This window comes from Fukomys damarensis, unplaced genomic scaffold, assembly GCF_012274545.1.
Source record: "Fukomys damarensis isolate Sample0158 unplaced genomic scaffold, DMR_v1.0_HiC HiC_scaffold_21, whole genome shotgun sequence".
In the NCBI taxonomy this organism is placed as follows: domain Eukaryota; kingdom Metazoa; phylum Chordata; class Mammalia; order Rodentia; family Bathyergidae; genus Fukomys; species Fukomys damarensis.
The window spans coordinates 10,912,658-10,923,167 of record NW_022900933.1 but is presented as its reverse complement, the minus strand read 5'-3'; positions in this window follow the sequence as shown (position 1 = coordinate 10,923,167).

Below are 10,510 nucleotides of genomic sequence, written 5' to 3'. Positions count from 1 at the left end.
GGCTTGCAAGCATGTACCACCATGCTGAACTTGGTTCTTTCTTTTTTTTTGTCCAATTTCCTTTTACTATATTTTTTGAAATTGATATTGGCACAGATTGGGCTACTGCAAAAAACCTCTCCTTGAAGGAAGAGAGATGATTAGGTTATGAGGGTGCAGACTCGTGAATGGGTTTAGTGCCTGTGATAATATGAAATCAAGCTTATACAATATATTTTACTTTCTTTTTAAATTTAATTTTTTGTTCTAGGGATTGAACTCAGGGCCTACACAGAGCTATGTCCCCACGCCTTTAAAAAATTTTTTGAGGGCCGCGGATTTAGCTCAGCAGTTCAGTTCGGTGGCCCCCCTCGCAAGGGCCCGCGTTCGATCCCTGGTACCGCAAAAAAAAAAAAAAAAAAAAAAAAGTTTTTGAGACAAAGTCCCCCCTCGCAAGGGCCCGCGTTCGATCCCTGGTACCAAAAAAAAAAAAAAAAAAAAAAAAAAAATGTTTTTTTGAGACAAAGTCTCACTGAGTTTCCAAAATAGAATTCAAATTTGCAATCTTCCTTCTCAGCCTCCCGAGTGCTGGAATTACAGCTGTGCACTATTGTGCCCAGCTATTTTGGTTTTATTTCCTGGCTCACAGTTCCAATAACCCTTGTCATGTGACTACAGCAGTAAGTATACCTTTTGTTAAAATCTTTGGCCTTTTGTCCTTGGTTCCTAAAATAGCCCTGGAACTATTACCTAACCCAAATCTGGCTGCTTGCCCCATGACAGCTCAATTAAGTCAAGACTGAGGCACTGAACCTAGGAAGATGACGTTGTTTAAAAGGTTGGTTTGACGAGAGCATAGGTGGCTTTGTCACAAAGCCCATCTTGCCGGGCAGCTAAATTAGAGGTGGTTTATATAGTTGGTAGATGGGTGTTCCTAGCCTAGGGCTGCCTTCTCATAGTAGGTGATGAATAATCACAGACTGGTGGTAGCCTTCTCATAGCAGATGGGCCAGAAGATTCCCATCTGATCCTAAATGCTTAGTCAGCTATGCTTCCCAGGTCTGCAAATCTAAAGAACAAAGATCATTATTTCCCTGGGCTATTCTTGTCACTGAGTAGTTTTTTCCATATGGAGTAACATTATTCAAAGGACAGGCTGGAGATGGTAGCTGCTCTGAAGTCCTCTTGCCGATTGCCACGCTCAGGGTAGTGAACAAAAACATCAGTGCTCTACTTCAATTACCCACCGAAAGTCACACATCTATTCCACAGTTATGTGGGATATTAGACTGACATCTCAGATCTGGCTACTTGCTGTTCAATGAGGTCATCGCAGGGGGCAGTGGAGTGGAACCGCCTGACTTGATAGACTTGAATTCTTGTAGCTATTTGGTAGCAAATTTTTCCACTTTAGTCATCAAAAAACTTTAGCACAGGGAGGGTGGGATCATTTGGATGAGATGATCCATATCTCAAGCACAGGACTTCTGGGAAGATGGTGGAGTGGTGAGCGGCAGAGAAAGAGACTGTCCAAGGTGTGGTGTCCTGACGCTGGAACATAGGTGTGGGAGGAGGAGGGGGAGGGAAGTGGTTTCTCAGAACCCAGGAAGGATCTGAGACAAGAACTGAAGTCTACAGGGAGAATGAAGAGAGAGACTCCAATGAACAGGAGGTAAATTCCAGCACTCTCTCCCAGAACCTGGACTGTCATAAGGGAATGGCGGGCAGAACCTGTGATTCACGGTGACTACTGACAACCCCAGAGGCCTCCACAGAGAAACGCACCAGTGGAATGGAGCAGCAGATGAACTGGACCTTAGTGGCTGGTGAGTTACCTGGGTTCAGACCTCACGAAGGAGAGGTGATTGGCTGGTAGGCATCTTGGAGCGGGGCCAGCTGATACTGGAACTCAGAACAGCTTCGGGCAGACTCCATCTAGTGGCTTCCAGTGCCTCGGTGTGGGTGCTGAGTTCAAATCAGCAGGAGGTCAGGGAGTGGAGTTCAAAATGGCAGAAGACACAGAGACTGCCATAGGCTCAAGGAAACCAGTTTCAGCCTCTAGTCAGGAACCGGCCTGAGCTTCCGAGGAACTGAAGGGGCAGGCTGGCTGCCTGGGATTACCCACTACCCCACTGTGAAGTTGTAGTTAGCTTGCTGGGATTCATCAATTTGTCTTTGGACTCTGCTTGCCCACACTGCCAAACAGTGACGGCAGAGAAACACCTTGAATTGGACATTTGGGGGTTTTTAATCTTTTTTCTTTTTGTCTCCTTTCTAGTTCTATTATTTTCTTGCTTGCACAGTTTCTAGTTTGTTGTTGTTCTGTTTTATGGTTTCCTTTCTCTCTTCACCGTGTCCTTTTCACCAGTTTCCTAACGTTGCTCCTCTAGCCTTGCTTCTCACATCTTCCTCTTCTATTTCTGTTTTCAACCCCGAACCCTTTTTATTTTTATTTATTTACTTTTAATTTTTTTTGTTTGTTTGTTTTTTGAGACACGGTCTCACTGTGTAGTTGAGACTGACCTGGAACTCACTATGTAGCCCAGGCTGGTCTCGAACTCACAGCGATCCTCCTGCCTCAGCTCCCGAGTGCTGGGATTACAGGTGTGCGCTACCACGCCCGGCCTTTATTTTTACTATTATTATTTTTCCAGGAGCGGGGATCAAACTCAGGACCTTGTGCTTGCAAGGCAGATGCAGTGCCACTGAGCTAAATCCCCAGCCCCATCCTAACCCCACCCTAACCCTTTTTAAATCTTCTCCCCTAAGAGTTAAATGCCATATTAAGGGCTATAATGTCATTTTCTACGCTGCTTCTGATGCTATTGTTATTGCTGATTGTACTACTTTAGCCAAGGTGACATAATTGTGCTAATCAGCTGTTCCTCCTGGTATGCCAAGACTGAAACTGCCTAAGGGGCTTAAAAAAAAATCTAAAAACTTATAGGCCAGTGCCAAACAACTGGCAGCTGGGCCTAGTAGGTAGAAACTTCTCATCCCCAATAAACTGAAGAGGTAAGAGCTTGCAGCAGACTCAAAACCCAAAAGCTACACCTGGAAGATGCTTCGGAGAAGTAGTCATTTCCTAAGGGTTCTGAATATTGGCAATAAAGCTACTGGCCATAAGCAGTTTACAAGCATCAACTCGGGAATGAAGCGCAGTTGTTACTGGGGCCTGGGGTGCTATGGGTTCCTTCTAGAGATTCTTTCTAGGTTCTCCTTGTCCTGAATAAAGAATTGGACAGGAGCTGAGGTACCTATTTATTAAATGTAGGCAAAGACATATGCTTGCAGAGTAAGTGCTGGTCAATAGAAAGTAAGAAAAGAAGTATGCACATTGCAGAGCAGGCCACTGAAAGAGCTTACAGTGGCCCCAAGGTTAATGGCAGAGGTCTTTTGTACTCCCCTCCTTAGGCTGACACCAGATCTAGATCTAGGCCATCCTATCAAAAGCCTGCTTGATCTTGGGCCAGAAGAACTGAAGATAGCATTTTCTGATGGGTACCAAGTGTAGGGCTTGGGAACTGTTTTTCTGTGCGTGTGTCCTAGATCTCTGTGACTGATAGGTCATGTCCACTTGCCCAGCTGCCTGGCCAAATCTAATCTTCTGCTTCACAGATGAAGAAATCTGAAGTACTTGCTCCTTTCTGCTGCCTCTCTGACTGGGTCCCTGCCTGCTTACCTACCTGACTCCTTTCACCATCACCAACATCACCCCTGTCTTGGCTCTGCTCATCTGGCTTCCTTTCTCTCCCACACAAATACATTTCTGCCACCGGGCTTTGATTGTGCCGTTCCCTTAACCTGGAAGAGAAGACCTCTAGCATCTCCCAGGGGGTGTTTGCTACCAGATACAAAGGAAACTCCCCAAAGGGGGCTAAGAGGAGTTATTACAGGTGTTTCTGTTTAATTCTAGACATTTTGCTAATAATGAAAATCTACTCTCATTGGTGAAATAAACTATAACAAAATGGTACTTTTAAAAACTCAGTTTTGAAGATGATAGAAAAAAGAAAAAGCTTTTATTTCTAAATCTCATACCTATTTCTTAAATATATATAATCACTTCTGTCATTGTCCGTTACATTTAAATCTCCTTGTGATTTTATTAAATCACCAGTTCTTTCTTCTTTTTTGTTTAGGTACCAGGAATCGAAGTAAGGGACTCATGCTTGCCAGGCAGATGCTGCACCGCTGAGCCACTGAGCTACATTATTCCTGACACCATTTCTTTATTAACCCACAGTTTTAACATACTCCAATATCGTCCTAAACTTAACTTTTTTTCCCATGTCCATTCCCAGTCAAGTAGTCCTAACTAGCAGATACCTTCATTCAATTTAATCAAAATGTAAAGACCCAAATTTTAAAAAAGAATTTATTTATTTTTTTGGAGACAAAGTCTTGCTATGTAGTTCAGGCTGGCCTTGAACTCACTGTGTAGCTGAGGCTGACCTTGAACTCACTGTGATCTTCCTGCCTCAATATCCCAAGTGCTGGGATTACAGGAGTGTGCCCCCACACCCAGCTCAAAATTCAGATTTAAAGATCACATTTTTCAGTGTTTTAATATTTAGATCTTTAATCCACTTGGATTTAGAGAAGATAAATTAGGCAGAACTCTTGAAGACATTGGCATAGGAAAAGACTTTAAGAACAAATCCTCAGTAGCATGGGAACTAGTAGAATCAATAACTGGGATCTCATCTTATTAAAAAGCTTCTGAACTGCAAGAGAAACCATGAACAGAACTAAGACAACCTACAATATGGGGGAAAAAATTTTACCAGCTACTCCTCAGACATAGGACTATTATCTAGAATATATAAAGAACTCAAAATAGTCAGCCCCCAAAAATATAAAGACCCAATTCAAAAATGGGCATCTGAAATGAACAGACATTTCGCAGACAAAGAAGTAAAAACAGCAAGTAAACTTATGAAAAAATGTTCCACATCACTGGTCATTCGAGAGATGCAGATGAAAACAACACTGAGATTCCACCTCACCCCACAAAGAATGGCTGCTATCAAGAAATCAACCAATAACAAATGTTGGCAGGGTTGTGGGGAGAAAGGAACCCTCCTCCATTGTTGGTGGGAGTGCAGACTGGTGCAACCACTGTGGAAATCAATATGGAGATACCTCAAAGAGCTGGGACTAGAGGTTCCATTTGACCCAGCCATAGCTCTGCTAGATATCTTTCCAAAAGAATTAAAAGAATCATATCACAGTGACATATGCACACCTATGTTTATAGCAGCACAGTTTGTAATAGCTAAAACTTGGAAACAGCCCATTTGCCCATCAGTTGGAAAGTGGATAAAGATGATGTGGTTTTTCTATAAAATGGAATACTACTCAGCCATAAAGAATGAGAAATTAGAGTCATTCATAGGAAAATGGATACATATTGAGGACATACTCTTAAGTGAAATAAATAAGTCACACATGTGTAAATACCGAATAGCTTATCTGGTGTGAAAAACTATAATGGTACATAAAGTCCTAATGAGATAATTAACAATGTGAAATAGGAAGAAAAGGACTAAAGGTGTAGGGAAAGTGGGAAGGGTAGTGGAAAGGGAATAAGGGAAAAGAAAAAATATGACAAATTGAAAAAATGGAAATAAAGTGTTTGTAAATGGGGAGGGTAGGAGGGGGTGAAGGGAGGGCAGGGACAAGGGGAAAAAAATGAGAACCAAGACCTATCATGTAAAGGTACAAGATCCCAGTAATGAATGTAACTGTATTGTATACCTAGAATGTACCAATAAACCCAATAAAAAGAAAAAAAAATAAAGATCACATTTTTACCTAGCTTTTCTTCGGGGTGCATATCTTTAACCTTTTAAAAATCATAGCTTATCTACATTTAGGTCATTTATTTTGCAAATAAATATAAAAGATTTACAAAAAAGTTTTTGAACTTTTTTATCCTCACTCAAAAATATCAAATTTTATCTTGTCCGACATAAATAAAAAAAACCCATTTTAATCATGCCATTTAGTGTACAGCAGATACTCGAGGGTATCTAGGTTTCAGGATCATAACTGGGCACCATTTTAAATGCAGACCAAAACATTATTCTTCTGTGTAGCAGGACAGCCAGGTAAGGCAAATACGAAACACTTTTATGGAGGTCAAAGGCTTAGAGTTGCTCATCTCTTGGTCCCTAGAGGAGGAATGATGTAGAGGTTTGTGTGATGGAAATCTAGAGCTGAAAAAGTAAATTTTAGCACACTATTATTTGAACACATTTGTAAGATTTTTGCCTTATATTTAAAGTGAGGTACAGTACTTACTGCAGTGGTCTGAAAATGTGTCCTGAAGAGAATTTTAAATGTATCATTATAGCCCACTTTAGAGAGCCATCCTAAAATTAGCAAGTTTTTTGTCTTTAAATGAAAGCCAGTCCACAGGAACTCTAGATCAAACGTGGAAGTCCAAATTGGGGAAATATCTCTTTTAGTGAGAGATAATAATACTTGATCTCTTCTGGTGCTTGGACTGTTATAGTTTTATTCGGTTTGTTTGCTCATTTGTTCATCTGACCAAATCAAAGAAAGCCATTTATTTTGGTAAAAAGGAAAAAGGATTTATTCAAAGCTACCTCCAAGGAGCCCATTTACCTTAAATCACCAACTCACCAGGTGTGTTAGGGTCTTTTATAGCAAGGAGCCACGGGGAGATAGTAGACATGTTCAGGCTTCTTTCATCCCTCTTGGACCCATACCTCTCCCTCGCTCGCCTAAGGAAATGATTGGACTTGTCCTCCTGACACCAGTATCTGCATTTTGTCCCTTTATCTGGGCTGAAGAGAGCCAAAGGTCATGGTTTATGCCCTAGGTTTGAGGAATTATAGAGAAGCCACTTGCCTCTAAAGGAAGACAGTCTAACTTTTCAAGGTCCATTTTGCAGTGCCGGTTACATGACTACTTTTGTTACCTTCTCTTTACAGGGGACGGGGTGCGTATAGGGGGTGGTAAACTCTCATGTACATAGGTCAGGCTGGACTTGGAACTCACTATTTAGCCCAGGATGGCACCGAACTCATGGCAATCCTCCTGCCTCAGCCTCCCAAGTGCTGGGATTACAGGTGTGCATCACCATGCCTGGCTATATACTCATCCTTTATGAAAGATTTTGCACGCTGATGAATGAACAGAAAGATGAATTCTAGCAGCCTTCTTCCAGGCAGATAGTTGTAGTGGTCTTGTCAGTACTATGACTTCTACCTTCAGTGCTGACCTCTAAAGTATTAGAGGTTTCACCTCTGTCACCTGTCAATGTCCTTGTTGTAAGAAGCTGCTTCCACTGGTGAAAATTTCCCAATCTGGTTGGTCCAATGGTTGATCTAGCGAGTCGGGTCTGCTGGAATAGACTAAATCCACAATTTTTGTGTAATTGTGATTTAAGGTAGTAGTCACCTGAAGTTTATTGTAGCCTGATAATTGCTAAGCTTAGTCCATGGGCACATTTTTTGCTGTAAGAGTCAGTGTCTGGCGGGGTGTCTCAAAATAAATTTTTTCCCAGCATCAAGTAAAATGTCACAAATGGCAACTACAGCTCTCAGACACGGGCCCAGGCCATCTTTTTAAGGCTTGTTCTCATATAGAACATACACAGAAACTCCTTTTGATGATCCTAGAAATTAAAACACCGAAGCAACTGCACGAATTTACAGGCAAAAGCTTTCATTAAGAAGAGAGAAGTGCTAAAGAGGGCCCAGCTCTGATGAGAGAATCAGACTGGCCTTTTAACAAAAAACAGGACTAGCTTTAAAAGGCATTGCCAGGATAGTTAGATCAGCTCTGGTGGTTTTCCAAATGCATAATGAATATGGTACTTTTTTATTCTTTCCCTGTGCTTTAGGAGATTACATCCCTCTAGGATATGGGTTAGTAGCCATTCTCACCCTTGGGCACATCCTGGAATCCCCTCTGCTGGTACAGTGCACCTGCTCCTTACAATAAAAGTAGGGCGGTAAAAGAGGGTGCATTCTATATACTGTTAGCAAGGAAGAATAAATGGGAACAGATGTGACTTCACTTTAGTGGGTAACAGGTAATGGATTAAGGCTTGAGAATACCTTTGTCTCTTATTATCACAAGGGTCCCTTTCTTTCTTTTTTTTTTGGTACCGGGGATTGAACTCAAGACCTTGTGCTTGCAAGGCAGGCGCAGTGCCACTGAGCTAAATCCCCAGCTCTTACTTCAATTCTAGCTGTTTAATTAGTAAACAAGTGGTCGGGGAAGGTCCCCTCCATTTGGATCAACACTGATGCCAATGTCTGTCTGCCATCCTACGTACATCACCAGTACATTTTAACAGGTGAGAGACCAAATCCTTTATGGTCTTATACAATGGGAACACTATCAGCCCATAATTAGTGAATCACATCTGGCAAACTCAACAATGCATAGAAGCCTGAAAATCACTGTCTTGTAATTGGGGCCTTTAAGGCAGCAAGATCCTTTTTCCTGTTAGGCACCAAATTTTTAAAGGCACTCTACAGACTGAAAGCATAGTAGGCTACTTCTTGCTTGCAAATTTGAGACTTACATCTGCACTTAGCCAAATAATGAGGGTCTTGATAAAGTCGGTCAGGCATTGCTCATAAATAGAGCTTGCTTTTAGTCAGTGATCTACATATTATAACTACCCTTCCTTTACTTTTCCATGACTCTTGTCTCTGGCCAATGCTTTTTCAAATAAAGTTTTTCTTTGTTCCTCCTGGATCCCATCTGCCTATATAGAAGGCCTCAGAGTTGTTGCAGAAATAACACACTCAACCCAAGGCAAGTTTACTTCTGCAGAAGGAGGCGAGCACACCTTAGCAATGAGGTAGCCGGCACACAGAGAATCACCAATAGGCTCCTTTTGTATTCTAATGCATGAGAAGCAACTGACCTTCTCCTCACTGGCTAGTACAGAGGTTCACAATCTATCCTGATTGACCAGTTTAGGTGGTGTGAGGGGAGGGCCTGACGGGTTGCTTGGCAGCGTTGCTAAAAGGGGGTTTGGGGGGTTGGATCAGGAGGAACTGAAAGTCCTTGGCTGTGTGCCGGGAATCCAAGCCAAACACATGTTTCTTTAAGGATAACACTGCAACCCTGGTGGAAGAGGTGGGGGAGGGCAGCCTAGAATGAATTAGAGTTTAAGATGGAAGAGGATGTTTATATCCTTTGATAGAAAAGATAGGGTCACAGTTTTTTACCGAGTCAGGTTCCTTACCTGACAGATCTGTTGCCAGCCTCCCCAGAAGGGCCATCTGTCACCAGTATCAATAAAAATGTCTGTTAATTTACTCCTCACTTAGTTGCATCCAGGGCTGCTGGGCCCCTTCTGTATTGCCCTGCTTCAGAGGAGGCTTTCTGATAAAACCGGCTTCCCTGCCTAGCAGGCAGGGTGAAATTCAAGCTACTGCTATAGCCCTCTTCTCTTTTTAACTCTTTTTACCAAAAAGTATATCCTAATAGTTATACTAGCTTACATCTCTCTCCTGTTTACTGGTTTGCTTCTTTGTTTTTGTTCCCTTAAATTTACATTTTGATACAATTATTTATAAAGTCATCCACTCTGCCTTTCTAACCCAATGCTTTAAAATGTGAGAAGCCCTAATATTCTCTCATTCCTGAAGATAGTGTCTTTTACCTACAGCAGTTAGATCCACATGACCGGATTTGCCAAGAAAAAATTCTATGCCCAAAACACTATCAGAAAAGTTCCAAGATTTTTACAGAATTTTAAGCCAAAATGTACTATTTAAGACAACTTTAAAAAAAGAAATTGAGGGCTGGGGATTTAGCTCAGCGGTTCGGTGGCCTGCCTCGCAAGCACAAAGACCCGAGTTCAATCCCTGGTACCAAAAAAAAAACAACAACAAAAAAAATTGTGTCTTTACTTAAAGATTATAGTCATGCAGCCAGTTGAGATGTAAAATGGTTTAATCTAAACTGTTCAATGAGAGCAAGCAAGCCTGCACTGGACAAGTAGCACCCTTGTCACAAGGGCACGACCATCCACCAAGTCCAAGCCAGCTCTACATTTTGCTTCCCCGTGGCACAGGGCAACAGAGACAAGGAGTAACCAACTGACCTGACCCTGGACAAGGACAGTGCTCAAGGAGAGAGGAAGTAACAAGACCCCAGGTCTGCAGACATGAAGTCCAACAGCCCGCTCAAACCCATGCCGACGTTCAGCAGAGACCAGAGGGCTGATCATGTTCCCTATCTACCAACAAAAGAAAGGATGTGCCTTGCCTTGACGATAACCAGTCTGGGGTGAAATGAAAGAGGGTCTCTAGTGCAGACAAGGCACCTCGAAAACCCATACACCGTGGAGATAGGCATAGAAAATCATGATTGACTGGATCCCAAAACTGTAGCTCTTGGAAAGAAACTATTCATTCAAAAATAGGAATTTTTCTTTGATTCAATCTTTTAAAAATTTTTTCTATTTTGTATTATTTTTGTCTGTCCTCCATTGGATTGGGGGGGGTTGGATTTTTTCCTCTTAGATTTTTTC